This window comes from Papaver somniferum, chromosome 5 (assembly GCF_003573695.1).
Source record: "Papaver somniferum cultivar HN1 chromosome 5, ASM357369v1, whole genome shotgun sequence".
NCBI classification, from domain to species: Eukaryota; Viridiplantae; Streptophyta; class Magnoliopsida; order Ranunculales; family Papaveraceae; genus Papaver; species Papaver somniferum.
Window position 1 is genome coordinate 78,475,995 of NC_039362.1, and position 14,145 is coordinate 78,490,139.

A 14,145-nucleotide genomic window follows, 5' to 3' on the forward strand; every position below is an offset into this window, starting at 1 on the left:
TCCCTGCGAAGAGCACCTTTACCTTTATCACCAATCTTCGCAACATCAGCAGATTCTTCTACTTCAGCAATAATCTTCACACACATATAGAAATAAGAAATGGAAGCATGGAAGTAACAATACTATTTAAAATCATAAGAGAAAATTTCTTAACTCATCTGTGTATGAGCGAAGAGCTAACAGAGTACCAGATTTCCCAGTCCTGTTATAACTATCTTTCAGTTTTTGGATCTGCGGAATGTCGTAAGAGTTAGCGAACAAAATAGTAAAAATCAATAAAGAAATATAAAATGAGTTAAAGGGGGGAAACATACCTCTTTCTCCTTCTCGGGCCAAGAGAAAACCCAAGGTTCATAAGCAATGAGATTCGCAGGAAGAATATTTGACCCGGCAATGTAGGGTCCTTTTAGCATTAAAGGAAAAACACACCATTTATCATCTTTGAATTGGCGAGGAGTTGTTTTTTTACCAGAATGCCAATCAATATCTTGCATAAGAATTTTGGCTTCATCAATGTTATCTTTCCTTCTTCATGGAGATAAATTCATAGTTCTCAAAGAAATTCGCTACTGTATACTTCTCAGCAACTATCTCTAGGTTTGCGAATTTAGGATCCTTAAGTTGGAGTACAGATATCCTCTACCAGCACCACGATTAGCGAACTCTAGCATCATACGGATGCAGTCCCCACTCAGTTGGAAGATGGCTCGCGAAAATCCCGAATGAGCGAGAATTTCATAAAATAAAGGAAGATCTGGGTTATAAAGAGGAATAGGGAGACCTGCGAGAATCTGACCTAGCGAAATTATGATTGATTGATCATCACAATATTGATCATAGAAAAGCTTGACAGGAAGAATTGATTTGGCATTCTCACCAGGAATGGTGGAGAGTGTAAAACCTTTATCAACAAGATCTTTTTGGACATCTTGTAAATTCTTCTCATATCTATGATCACTTGGAGCCATGTTTGAATATAGAGTATGGGAATGTATATAAAGTAAAAGGATTGAAGGAAGAAAAAATTACATCAGCAGAATTTGCAGAAGAATAACAGAGTTGCAGAGATGAGAGAATAAAAATAGAAGAGAAAGTAAAAAGAAAAGTGGAAAAAGGGGGTAAGAAGAGTATATAAAGGAGATTTTTTACTCGAAGAAATAAACACCATTAAGACAAAAAGACGTGAGCGGTTGAAAAGTAGCGGTTACAGAAGACGTGTCAAGAAATAAATGGAAGAGAGAGTACGTGTGATAAATGTAGAATATGAAAAGATGAACATCTGCGGCATTTCTCACATCATTCTCTACTTTGCAGAGAAGATATGAGAAGAGGCAAGATATAGGATCAGAATCTCGCAATGACAATGTTTCAGCGAAATTATCAGTGACACAGTACAACAGTGTCGTAGAACAATTTCAGAAGTGATAAAATAAATGACGTCAGCTAACATCATGAGAAAGATATGATAATCCTGCGAAAATTAGAGAGTTTGCGAAATTAACATCTGTAAGGTTGCGAGAATGTTGCAAACCATACCCGAAAATAAGGGACAGATTAGCTGTCATCCACTATGTATTTCCTTATAAATAGTCGTTCGAATTGTAAAGAGAGAGATTTTTTTTGGGTAAAAAACAAGTAAATAGGAGAGAGAAAGCTTAGAGCAGAGATCATTCTTGAGTTCTCTATCTTTTCTTGTAAGAACATCCAAAGATTAATCAATAAAGTTAAAAATATAAACCTAAAATGAGTTGATTAATAATGAAATCACATGAAGAATGTAGTGTAGGATTTCCTGCAACTACATATATATTAATTTGCGCAATCATTCTTTTCCTCATTTTCTAATCAGACTGTTAAGGATGTATTGTACTCTTTTAGATGACTGTAGTCCACAGTGACCATTGCATAAGTCGCGTAAAAAACACACAAAAAAAAGGCAAATAGTTTAAGTCGCAGAAACCTTCAATTGGCAGGAGATCTTGTTTTTCCCCACAAAATATATTTACTAACGTTCTCCCTCTCTTTTCTAGGTTATCCTGAGTCAGCAAGGAATTATGATAGACCAACCACGTAAAAAATTTAACTCTGGTATGCACATTATTATTACGAACAATATTGTGAGGAAAGTCAACGAGGGATGGGGAAGGAATTAGAGATGAGTAGCAGGGAGCGTATCCTAAAGGCTCCGCATGTTGCCCACTTCCATATTTTCAGTTCTTTGACGTCACTCAGTGTCACGTGTTGCATTTTGTTCGATAGTTCCCCTGCTGCTACTGTCTCAATATCTAATGGTCTCCTCCTCGAGTCCAGGTTCCAATTCGACTACCCTTCCCTATGTCTGCTATAAAATTGCTTTACTACATTGTTTTTCATCCTTGAGACATTGTATAGGTTGGGAAAGGAAATTTTCACAGGAGGATCACCTAACCACTGGTCTTCCCAAAATCTAGTTCTATATATTTATATCTACTTTATGCATGATTCCTGCGTAGAAGCTCTCTATTCTGTTGGTGACCCCACTACACATCCCGCTGTCAATATTTTTTTTTGTTTTTTAATCGGTGTGTTTTTTTAATTATTTTGTCCCCACATTATTAGGATTCCGGCGAGTGTTGAACGCAGATTGCTAGTATCATCGCCTAACAACTTTACCACTCTACTATGATATTTTTTTGAAATACGATATTCATACCTGAATTATTAGGGAATTCAATTTATTGATATATAGTTCAAAAAAACGAAACGGGAGAAATTAGGAACCATCCCTTCAAGTGAAGATGACTTATTGTTGACATAAGCAATTATATGTCTTATTGAACCGCATTATATATACGCTTCCTAGAGAAAGAAGCAGTAGTTTTCCTTTTATAAGCCGGTTATATGATATAAAATGATACAAATTTATATGGATAAAGAATCACAGAGTTGCAATACCTTATCCCATAATGGACCAAGGTGAAAGTTAAAGTCACAGAAAGACAGCCATAAAATTACCTCTGAAATAGTTCTTCCTATTTTAAGACTAACATTTCAAATCTAATGTTGCTGAAATCCTTAGAGGAATGAGATCAGTACAAAATATTCTCCTCAATATCTAATACGATATTTTGAGCGTACTTGTCTTTTACCTCTCCGACGAACATCGGTTGATTACATTCTTTCCGGATGTTGCAACAAATCGCATAAGGTAGGATGTTTTAAATTAATAAAATTTCCAGTTATAGTAAAATTTGTTCAATCTTTGTCTGTTGAAAGCATCCTTTATGTCATCTCTTGGATTTCATTCACCTAACCGATGGTCTTCCCGAAATCTAGTACTATCCCCTTTATGCACGATCCCTTTATAAAAACTCTCCATTTGGTTGGTGACCCCTCTCCACATCACGCTGCCAATGTTTTTTCTTATTTTTTTTAATCAGTGTGTGTTATTTATTTATTTTAGTCCCCTCTTACTTTTTTAATCAGTGTGTTTTTTATTTATTTTAGTCCCCCATACTGATCAGATACTAGTCAGTTTTAAACTCAGACACTTTGTATCACCACCTAACAACTTTATCACTGTAGTGTACCACATTTTTTTTAATACATGATATATTGGTACCTGAAATATTTGGGAATTCAGTTTATTGATATACAGTTCAGAAAACAAAACACCGGAACCATCTCCTCAAGTGAAGGTGACTTATTGTTGACATGTGAATCGCATTATATATACACGCTTTCTACAGAAAGAAGCAACGTAATACTCTTTTTACAAAGCTTAATTAATTTTACTATGGGAAGGCTTGAATGACATCCTGAATAACGCGAATGGATCTGATCTTATGAGACCGAAACCCTGCACTTCTGAACAAAACTTCCCAATCATTTGCAGTTCTCTCCCTACCACCGGTATTCACCATCATATCCATATCTAGAATCAATCTTGCCTTTGTAAGTTCATCTTCAGATTCTTCTAGAAGTACTACATCCACTATGATTACTTTACTCGTCTTTTGGGGCATTGCTTCCTTGCACTTCTTTAGAATCTTAACACAGTGTTCATCGTTCCAGTCATGCAAGATGAAGGGTCATCTTTACAAAAAAAAGAGGGTCATCTTTAGAAGAATACTAGGTTAAATGTCTCACCTTGAGTAAGATAGCTTGAGCACTGGGAACAGACTTGAACATATCACCGAGAACTTTTTCGATGTTAGGGTGATCGTGAGAGTTAACACATGAGGAAGATCATAAAGTTTACATTTTATATGTGGAAAAGCTTTGTATATTGCCATGATTGTTGTTCCATTTCCTCCACCAATATCAACAAGAGAATCCAAAAGCTTTGTAGCTTTTTAAATCTATATTATAAAAAGAAGTGGTGTGTGTAGACTTACAAATCCGACCAAATCCGACCATCGATTTCGTAATCCCACTGCGCGGATCGGTTCGTTATATGTTGTATATAGGCGTCCATCGGATTGTGCGATTTCCGAATTTGGATGTGTTTTCATAAGATGTAATCGCGGTTATACATCCAAAAACAAAAAAAAAAAAACGTCCCTTGGGGGTTTTCTAAATCAGTCAAATCATTAAAAAATTAGTTATTCTAAAACTTGCAAATTAAATACCCAATGACATAATTTAATTTGCAATTTAAAGAAAGCACGAGGAGAAACCATAAAACCTTGCCCAAAAACATAAAAAAATGAACAACCTAAAAGTTTGACTCGGTCAATCAGACCTTTGAGGATGCAAATGTACAAATTGCTGAATGGAGACAAAGTTGTACAACAAAATGGACAAACAAACTCGGTGTAGTTTGCTAATATTCTATGTACAATTTTAGAACCATGTATAGAGATATTAGATTCACGCATATTACAAATTAGCCTTGGGACAGATCCAAACATTAACTTTGGCCACTCTGCCGCTTGGACCGTTAGTTCGCGAAATGTACATCCGCCCGTTGTATATATGACGGGGATTTTATTATTTTGGACGTTCGGGATTGATGTCACGATGTAAGAATATATGACTTTGAAGTAATAATAAGCCTGTTATAAAAAGAAGTGATGTCTGTCTTGGGTAATAGACGACCCTTGATTTCGGCAATCCGACGGTTGGGAAAGATAGTTGGCGATATTTCTATTCATCCGTCCGTTTTAGACATATAATTTTGAGAGATATTTACGTCCGTCGGATCGTGAGATGATCTTTTTTAATATTTTTTTTAGACGGCAGGGATAATTCCCCGGCCCGATGCAAAACGAGACTCAACATTTCCTTATGTGACTCGAATCAACATTTCCTAATGCGTGTCGGTTTCCTTAAAAGTTTTCATGCACTAACTATAAATATCCTTTCTGATTTTACCAAAAAAAAAAACAAATATTAATTTGAAGACTCTATAGATTTTACCTAATCACGGTTAATTTTAACGCGGATATCATATTTTCCTTTAAACCCCGGGCCCATCCGGCTACTATGACCCGCCTAATTGAACACACTATTGTGACCCGACTAACTAACACGGTATAATATGACACGACCAACTAAATATCAGGACCGTTGTGATATTGACCGGACTAACTAAATATACTCCCCACTATTATAGATGGACTAAAATATGGGACGACACTGGCCGACCGACCAAACAATAAACAGAACTCTAAAAGGTTGATCCCCGGCCATAGGCCGGGGTGATACCTAGTACTTCCATATATCCATTCCCATTCCTTTCTCAAATGATTTTGCACTTCCATTTCCTAAACCTTCTCTAATATCCTGCGATGCAACCATGAAATCTTTTTGAGTCATGCCTAGTATCATCGGCACCATACTTCTCTGCATCTCTTAAAAGTAGAGTACCGACCGGTTTAAGCGAGTAAACCTTCTCAACTCCGCCATTACAAGTTTATTGTTCTAAGATATTCAGGTGCACCAAGTATCTTACCAATTCTGTACAAGTGCTCCCAGTGCTCAAGCTATCTTACTCAAGGTGAGACATTTAATATGTGGTTTCTGGTTGTGCGTGTGTTTCGGGTTGTTTTTATAAGTGCTCCAAATCTAGCTAACTGGTTGGTGCGCCATATACGATTAAATCACGAGAGAAAGAAAGAACCTCGTCGGAAAAATTAGTAATACTAGGAGAGCAATACCAAAACTAAGATCAGTACAAACTTGAACAAATAAAAAAACACAAACACAACACACTCTCGAGAAATTACACTTCTCAAGCACTCCGTCAATAATTATTGTTTCTCATTTGTGCCTCAATACGTATTATTTTCCGGAAGTAAAGGTACATTACATAAGAGTTCTTGAGAAAAGTCTTATTAATTAGAATCAAAACAATGATGAAAATAATTAAGGACTCGAGCACCAAAAAATGGCAAAAGGACAGTTGAATCTGACATATAATCACGTAGTATTATTGTGTTTTTGAGTTTTCACATCCTCATGGAGTCAAGAAATTATTTTCCATCGAGCTTCCTTGAATGACATTCCTCCACAAGATCCCCATACGTAGATACACTTTTGAACAAAGCAGGTGTCTCTGGAGTAATCAAGCTTGATATTGGGCCTATTACCGACTCTAGACTAGGGTGATGAAATGTTGCGATTGAGAGCCTCTCCTTTGTTGAGTTTATTACTGCCCGGTGATCGACGCTATGGTAAATTCCATTAGTCATTATCTGTAAAAGAAAAAATAATAACACAGAACCAGTACTCAAAACAAGGACCAGTAGTTACCCTAGCTTAAATAAATACCTCCAAAACGTCTCCAATATTCACTACGAATGCATTAGGTAGAGGTTTGACTGAAATCCATGTCCCTTATTTCTTTATCTGTAATCCTTCCACTTCGTTGATTTGAAGGAGGATTGTCAAACCGCCAAAATCCGAGTGCGACGTAAGACCGATGGCGAGATTTGGTTGAGGACAAGGGGGATAATAGTTCATCCTCATTACTTGTGTCTCATCTTTAAACACCTCTGACATACCCTTAATCTCGGTTGCTTGTACTTGTAGAGCTTTTTCCATCTTCTCAAAGAGAACCATGGATAACTTTTTCATTTCTGATGAGTAGGATTCGATTGTCTCCCTGTACGTAAATTAGATGATCATATGAAAAACTATAACAAACCAACCAAATTAATATATCCAATCACATCACTGAGAAAATTCAAAAAGAGAGAAAAATATTATGATCCACTATCATGCATACTCTTTTAAAGAGTGTTAATTTTGCACGTCTACTGGTCAATAGGGGAGCCAGAAAATAATATCAAGAGGGATAATTTTTTTTATAGAAATAGGGAGATTTAGGTGTGTTAGTTTTTATGTTGGTTCAGCAATAAAACATACTCATTCCGTTCCTTTTTAATAGGCTGGTTTCTATAAATAAATGTTTCAAAAAAATAGGCTAGTTTCTTAATTGGGAAAGTCAAATGTTACTTTAATTTTCTGGGACCACTTTTCTCTTAACTTCTTTTGATGACAACTGTCATGGAGACCATTTCACTTTACTTCTTTTGCTAACAAGTGTCATGGGAACCATTTCACTTCACTTCTTTTATTGACAAGTGTCATGAGGACCACTTTCAATGATTAGTTCTCTTAATTTCCTTAAATTTCTCTAAAAACAAAACCAGCCTATTAAAAAGGAATGAAGGGAGTATTTTTTATTCCTTTCAACTGATTAGTACTAATCCTAATCAATGAATTAAGGTTTGTTTATGTTAATTATGTATGTTTAAGGGTAGATAAAGGCCAAATATCTCTTACACTATTTGGAATGGCATACTAGTTATGATAATCCTATGTGAGGTTGTTTTCAACTCTTGATGGAAGGTTGAATGACACATGTCTTTCCTAACATGAGGTGAGGTGTACTCCGTTCTAGCTCTTGTTTGAAAATGAATTTTCCATCATTAAAGAATAAGAGAAGATAAAATTGGAAGTATCTGCATACAAGTTGTAAAATATATCATTCTATAGCATACATATATCAACATAAAATATTAAATATGTTCACATACAACAAGGTTACAACTAATAAGAAATATTAAAGAATGATTTATATGATGATATTCTATCAAGGTGGATTAAAAATTAAATATATGTGGGCCAAATAAAAAACATAAAAATAAAAAATTAAGTGAGGTGCATAGAAACCGACTATGAAAATGTGAGATTAAAAAGTCGTGTGTATAGAAACTGATTATGAATTAATAATAACCTGAGAGACAGTGTGAGTTTTGAAAATAAATGAGGCTTCCTTAAATGGAGAGGAAGAGTGAGCATCATAAATATATATGCCCAATCAAGTGCTTGGGAGGCGTTACAAACTAAATTCTCTTTGCTTGGGCTCTTAGACCTCTCCCCAAGCTTCCCTTACCAAAAAAACATCAAACAAGTGATGTGGTTACCCCTCTCTCTCTCGAAGTGCTTGAGAGGTAGGAAGCATCATAGGGACATAAAATACTCAAAAAGTAAAAGTTCAGCCATAAACAAACAAGTAAACTTTAATCACAAAACCATTACAAAGTTTTACTCAAAGAAAAAAATCAAAATCATTGTGAACCAATTATCTCAAATAAGTTCAGTACATCCAAAATCAACAAGTGATCGAATTCTAGGAAGGTGTTACTTATCGCCGGAAACTAAAAAAGCCAAACAACACTATTTCGATCCAAATTTAGATGTGAAAGAACTTCATCTCTCAAAACTCCCCTACCCAAAGAGAATCAAAGTTAAATTTAAAATCACCCAATCTCAATGTCTTTTCCGTTTCAACCTGCTCCTCCCCTCCTTTCTCTTCTCTCCTTTTATGTTTGCGTTTATAGTTGAAACATTGTCTACTCCATCTCTTTTGTCTTGCTTTTGTTCTGCTAAGAGGGAGGTTTTGATGATGGGTACAGAATATCAGGGTTTGTTACAAAAACTAGATCTCCACATCTTTGCTCGATGGGTCTTCTCTGTGCTATTTTCTTACCTTTGGTCTCAAACTTCATATAAAATTTTACAAAGTGAATTGCTTTTAATTCTTTATAACTTCATTGCTGACTTTATAGTCCATCTAATGGAATTTGATTTTCACACTCTTCGACCTTTCATCTTTGTAAAGATTTACATAAAACTGAGCTATGTTTCAAATTCTAAACTATTTGTTGATCTTCTTTTGATTTCAGGCGTTGATCTCTTGCTGAATGTCACTTTTCTCGATGCTCCATGCTACCACACTTTCCGGAACACTTTGGAATTTGACCTTGGGATATGGATTTGCTGTTGTCATTTTCAGTCTGAGCCCAAGCCTAACCATATGACCTACAACTTTCGTATCTCCAGATTATCTCCATTAGCTCATTTTCTTGAACAAAAAGATATTGTCATTCTGATGGTCTTTCTTAGTTTGACCCAACTACCTTCGTACAAAACAAAAGGCATTAAATACAACTATTGGCTTTACAGTTGGAGCAGTGTTAATCCTCTTTCTACTGCTTATCTCACCATCAGAAGACATGGTTTCAGTCTTAGCTTGGCATGCAGGAGGCTAGCAAAGAATCTTAGTACTTTCCTCTTCATCAGTCACGGGTTAAAAATTCATACCTCTCAAAAACCCTAAAAACACCTTCTCCCTATATTCATCACAATTATTTTTAAGAGATATTGCAAACAACACAATCATAAAGTGAAATCCCAAAGATATTTTCAAATACTTATAAAAATAACCATTTGGTCTACCCTCAATACAAACAACTCTTCTTGGAGAATTTCAATCATGTCTCTCTCTCATGAAATCTCTTCTAGTTCTATAGAATAAATCACATAAGCTATGCAAGCAAGCCAAATTATTCAAGATCCTCTGAGGCCTCTGGTATTTCTAAGTAGAGAATCTCTGAAGCCAAAGCCAACCCAAGATGACAATTGGTGTGCTGTGGGAAAGTTACACAGTAATATATATGTTAATCATCAAGAAGCTCAATCTTATGCCAGAAAATACTAGAACTTAAAAAAGGAAGTCATTATTTCACCTTTTCAAAAAAAGAAGAACCACTTTCACTTTCGTTTTCATCATGCTGCTGATATTCTATCGGTTAACTACCCAAAACCACGGTTAATCCATGAATCCATGTTGTCTATTGTTCAAATACCGTTTGAAGGGGTTCACAAAATCAAGGAGGAAGAGTTTGACAGAGTTCTGATAAGCATTACTATGAAGAAAGTACCTAATGATTATATCACCTTTAGTGCTCTGGAAGGTATCACTAAACCAACTGGAAAGTTCCCGCTCTTTAAAGATCCATATGGAAGAGACTTTTATGAAAAGAATGTGGAAGTAATGGCTGATATTAAGATCGATCACATTCTCCATTTTGGAACGGATTGTATGGTAGAATGAGTCAAAACTTGGATTGAGTTTGCATACTCTCTGCAACCTTTCAAGCTGTGTCAATATTGTAGAACTTTGGATCACTCGAAAAGCAGCTGCACACCTAAAAGAAGAGAAATACTGGCTGCAAAGATTGCTCTGAGTACTACTAAACTCGTTAACCCTGATTTCAACTTCCAAAGTCCCATTATTAATGGTAGCCCTAAGTTTGATGCTACCTCTTCAAAGCAAACCGCACACAACTTGGTGGTGTCACCAAACCCTTTTGCAATTCTTGTCTCAGAAGCTTTGGAACAAGAACCTCCTACTAGTGATCGTGTTCATGCTACAGCTGAAACAATGATGCTTGTAGTTGCAGGAAATCCTACACTACACCCTTCATATGATTTCATTGTTGATCAACTCATTTTTAGGTTTACACTCTCAATTTTATTGATTAAATTTTGAATGTTCTTACAAGAAAGACAAAGAAGTCAAGAATGATCTCTGCTCTGAACTTTCTCTCTCCTATTTACTTGTTTCTTACTCAAAAAAGATCTCTCTCTTTCTTTACCACTCGAATGACTATTTATAAGGAAATACATAGTGGATGACAGCTAATCTGTCCTTTATTTTCGGATATGGTTTGCGACATTCTCGCAACCTTACAAATGTTAATTTCGCAAGCTCTCTAATTTTCGCAGGACTATCATATCTTTCTCGTGTCTTAGCTGACGTCATTTATTTTATCATTCTGAAATTGTTCTGCGACGCTGTGTGTGTCATTGATAATTTCGAAACATTATTTTGCGAGATTCTGATCCTACATCTTGCCTCTTCTCATATCTTTCTGCAAGTAGAGAATGATGTGAGAAATGCCGCAACTGCTTATCTTTTATATTCTGCATTTTATCACACGTATTCTTTCTTCCTTTTTATTTCTCGACACGTCTTTTGTAACCGTTACTTTTTAACCGCTTATATCTTTCCGTATTAACCGTGTTTATTTTCTCGAGGAAAATTCCCTCTATATATATTCCTTTTCACTCTCTTTCTTCTTTCCTTTTATTCTCTCTGCAACTTCATCGTTCTTCTGCAAATTCCATTATTGCAACTTTTCTTCTTTCTTCTTCAACCTTTTTAAGTTCTTCTTCATCTTCATACTAGATCTTCATAGTTCGTAATTTTCTTCGAGACAATCTCCCTGCTATTATTTTTCATGGATTCATCAAGGTTAGTCTTCTTTTTTCTTCTTTATGAGTTTTGCTGAAATTGATATTTGAAATTGATCTTGTTTATTGCCTTATTTGATGTTGTTTATGTATGATTCCCATACTCTTGTTATTTCAGCAAAAGCGGCTCCAACACTAAATTTACAGTTCAGAACCCTAACATTCCCAAATCACAGCATAAGGTTGTCGCACATAAAAGAAAGTCTGCGAATGAGAAGGTAGTAAGAAACACTATCTTTTTCTAATAACAATATTGTTGCCTCTGTTTCTTATCTGGATTGTAATTCGCAGGGTGATAAAGATCTTAATAAACCTCTCAAGAAATCTCGCCACCTTAAAACTGTTCCAACTTCTGTTCCCTTCCACCTACTCTCATTTCTTCCAAATCTCCTGCGACATCTTCGCAAGATAAACCTTTATCTCCAATTCGCGAAAATGCTGCCTCTGATTTCATTTCTTCAGCTGACCTTTCTATGATTGAAATTCCCCTTGTGGATCCTTCTGCGAATGAAACCTCTTCTCTTCCCATTGAGATGTTTCTCAACCTTCTATCTCTACCAGTTCTCTACCCAAGTCTCTTCTCTGTCGAAAGAAACCGTGGAAGGGATAGATATTGCTTTCAAAGTTTTATCTGAAATTCTGGATGACAAGAAGTCTTCTACTGATCCCATCAAGTCTAATGTTTGCGAAATTCTGAGCAAGCATTTGGGTTCTGACAGAGCTGCTTCGCAGACAGCTTTAGAAAAAGAATGTAATGCTCTTCGTCTTGAAAATCAGAAGCTTCAGAATGTTTTGCTGGATCGTGACAATCTTCGCAAGAAGAATGATGAATTAGAGGTATGATTTTCTTATCTATGTCTTTAATTTGCCTTTTCGATGGTTTTATCCTTCCCATGTTTAATTATCCTTTAAATCCCTCTTTCGCATGTTAAGCATTAAATCAGAAACGAATAATGGAGAGTATCAATTTGAATCTGCTGTTGAAGAAGCCCGTGTTGATAAAGAAATCTTGATGGATCAATATAACCAATTAGATAACCTCTATTCATATTCTCTTGATCAGATAAATAATCTTACCAATGAAAATACCCAATTAGTTCAAAGACAAGATCTATTAAGTAATGAAGTATCTCGTCTTTCTTATTCTTTAACTAAAGCTAATTTAGGGATGGAAACTTTATCAGATGAGAATAAAACCTTATCTCAAGAGAAGCGAACTTATTTAAACAAGATGGCGATATCTTCGCAACAACTTAGTATTCTCCAAAAAGTATGTGCTGACCAAGAGCAATCTCTTCGCTCTTTGAGAAATGAACTTAAAGAAGTAACAGAATCATCTATCGCTGAAAGAGATACACTCATTCAAGGTAGAATAGCTTTAAGTGTAAAGGCAATCATCTTAAAGAACAATATTCCAAATTAGAAGAATCTTATTCTTCTCTTGCGAAGAAAAATGCCTTTCTTATTTCTAAAGAGAAAAATCTTCAGTCTCGACTTAAAGGTTTAGTTGGAGATAAATTTGATGACGCAATGGACCATTGGGAGAATAGTTGTCTATCCTTGATTCAACACCTTATTTCGCAAAAGGAAGGTAGTCATAATAGTTTGACTGCCTTAATTATCTTTTCTTTGTCATATCTCTCTGAATTCCTTATCTTAATAAAATTTTGTATTCTATTTTCGCAGAGTCTGAGAAGAATCTTCATTCTTCTATTTCTGTTTTGGAGGCTAAATATGCTAAAATTCGCAAAGAAAATGCATTGCTCGTCTCTACCCTTACTGGTTCTCGCGACCGAGCAGAAAGAAGACTTGATTATCTTGCTTATTTTAAGGATATTCAAGATAGGAATCATCAAAGAGCACTTCTTCGCCAAGTTCATCTCCGGGCTGAAGTCCTTGTAAATGACATTTTATTGTCCAACTCTCTTCCTCCTACATCAATTGATCCTTTAGAAGTAGATGATGATGAAGTTCCTCGTCCTGCTGATAGTGATTATGATTACGAAAGCGGTGCAGAGGATAATTTCTTGGAAGATGAAGAAGAGGTTCCTTCTAAAGAAGTATCTGCTGGTGTTAATCAGAATGAGAAAGAAATTTCTCCTGAAGAAGTAATTGCTGGCGATAATCAAGATGCTAGTCATGGCGAAGATCAAAACCGAAATGAAGGAGAAGCTTGCGAGAATATTGGCGAAGAATTTTTGTCATCTCCTGTTACTGACATTAATATTGAAGCTTGAGCTTCTTATCTAGCTTTGTCTTCTTGAATTGTCTTATTTCTATCACTTTTGCGAATTACACTTTGGAATCAACTTTTCTTTTAATATTTTGTTGATGAGAAAGATAATGCTTCTTGTGTATTGATTCCCATACTTGCTTCTCATTATCTTTCTTGCAAAAAATAATCTGTTGTGAATACTTATAATTAATTTGTTTTATCACATGGTCTTATTTTTCCTTCCTAATTAAAGGTCTTATTATGCCACCTTTTGTCATTGCGACAAAATCGCAGGACGTCCTTGCACTTTCATGCAAAAACCCATTGATCTTGCCTTAACT

At 35.5% G+C, this 14,145-nt stretch overlaps 2 pseudogenes; both read right to left on the bottom strand.

The window, feature by feature from the left end:
* Positions 1-3,773: 3,773 nt before the first annotated feature.
* On the bottom strand, positions 3,774-4,859 carry LOC113279213 (annotated as a pseudogene).
* Positions 4,860-6,431: 1,572 nt separating this feature from the next.
* LOC113277564 overlaps positions 6,432-14,145 on the bottom strand; it is a 28,074-nt pseudogene continuing 20,360 nt past the window's right edge.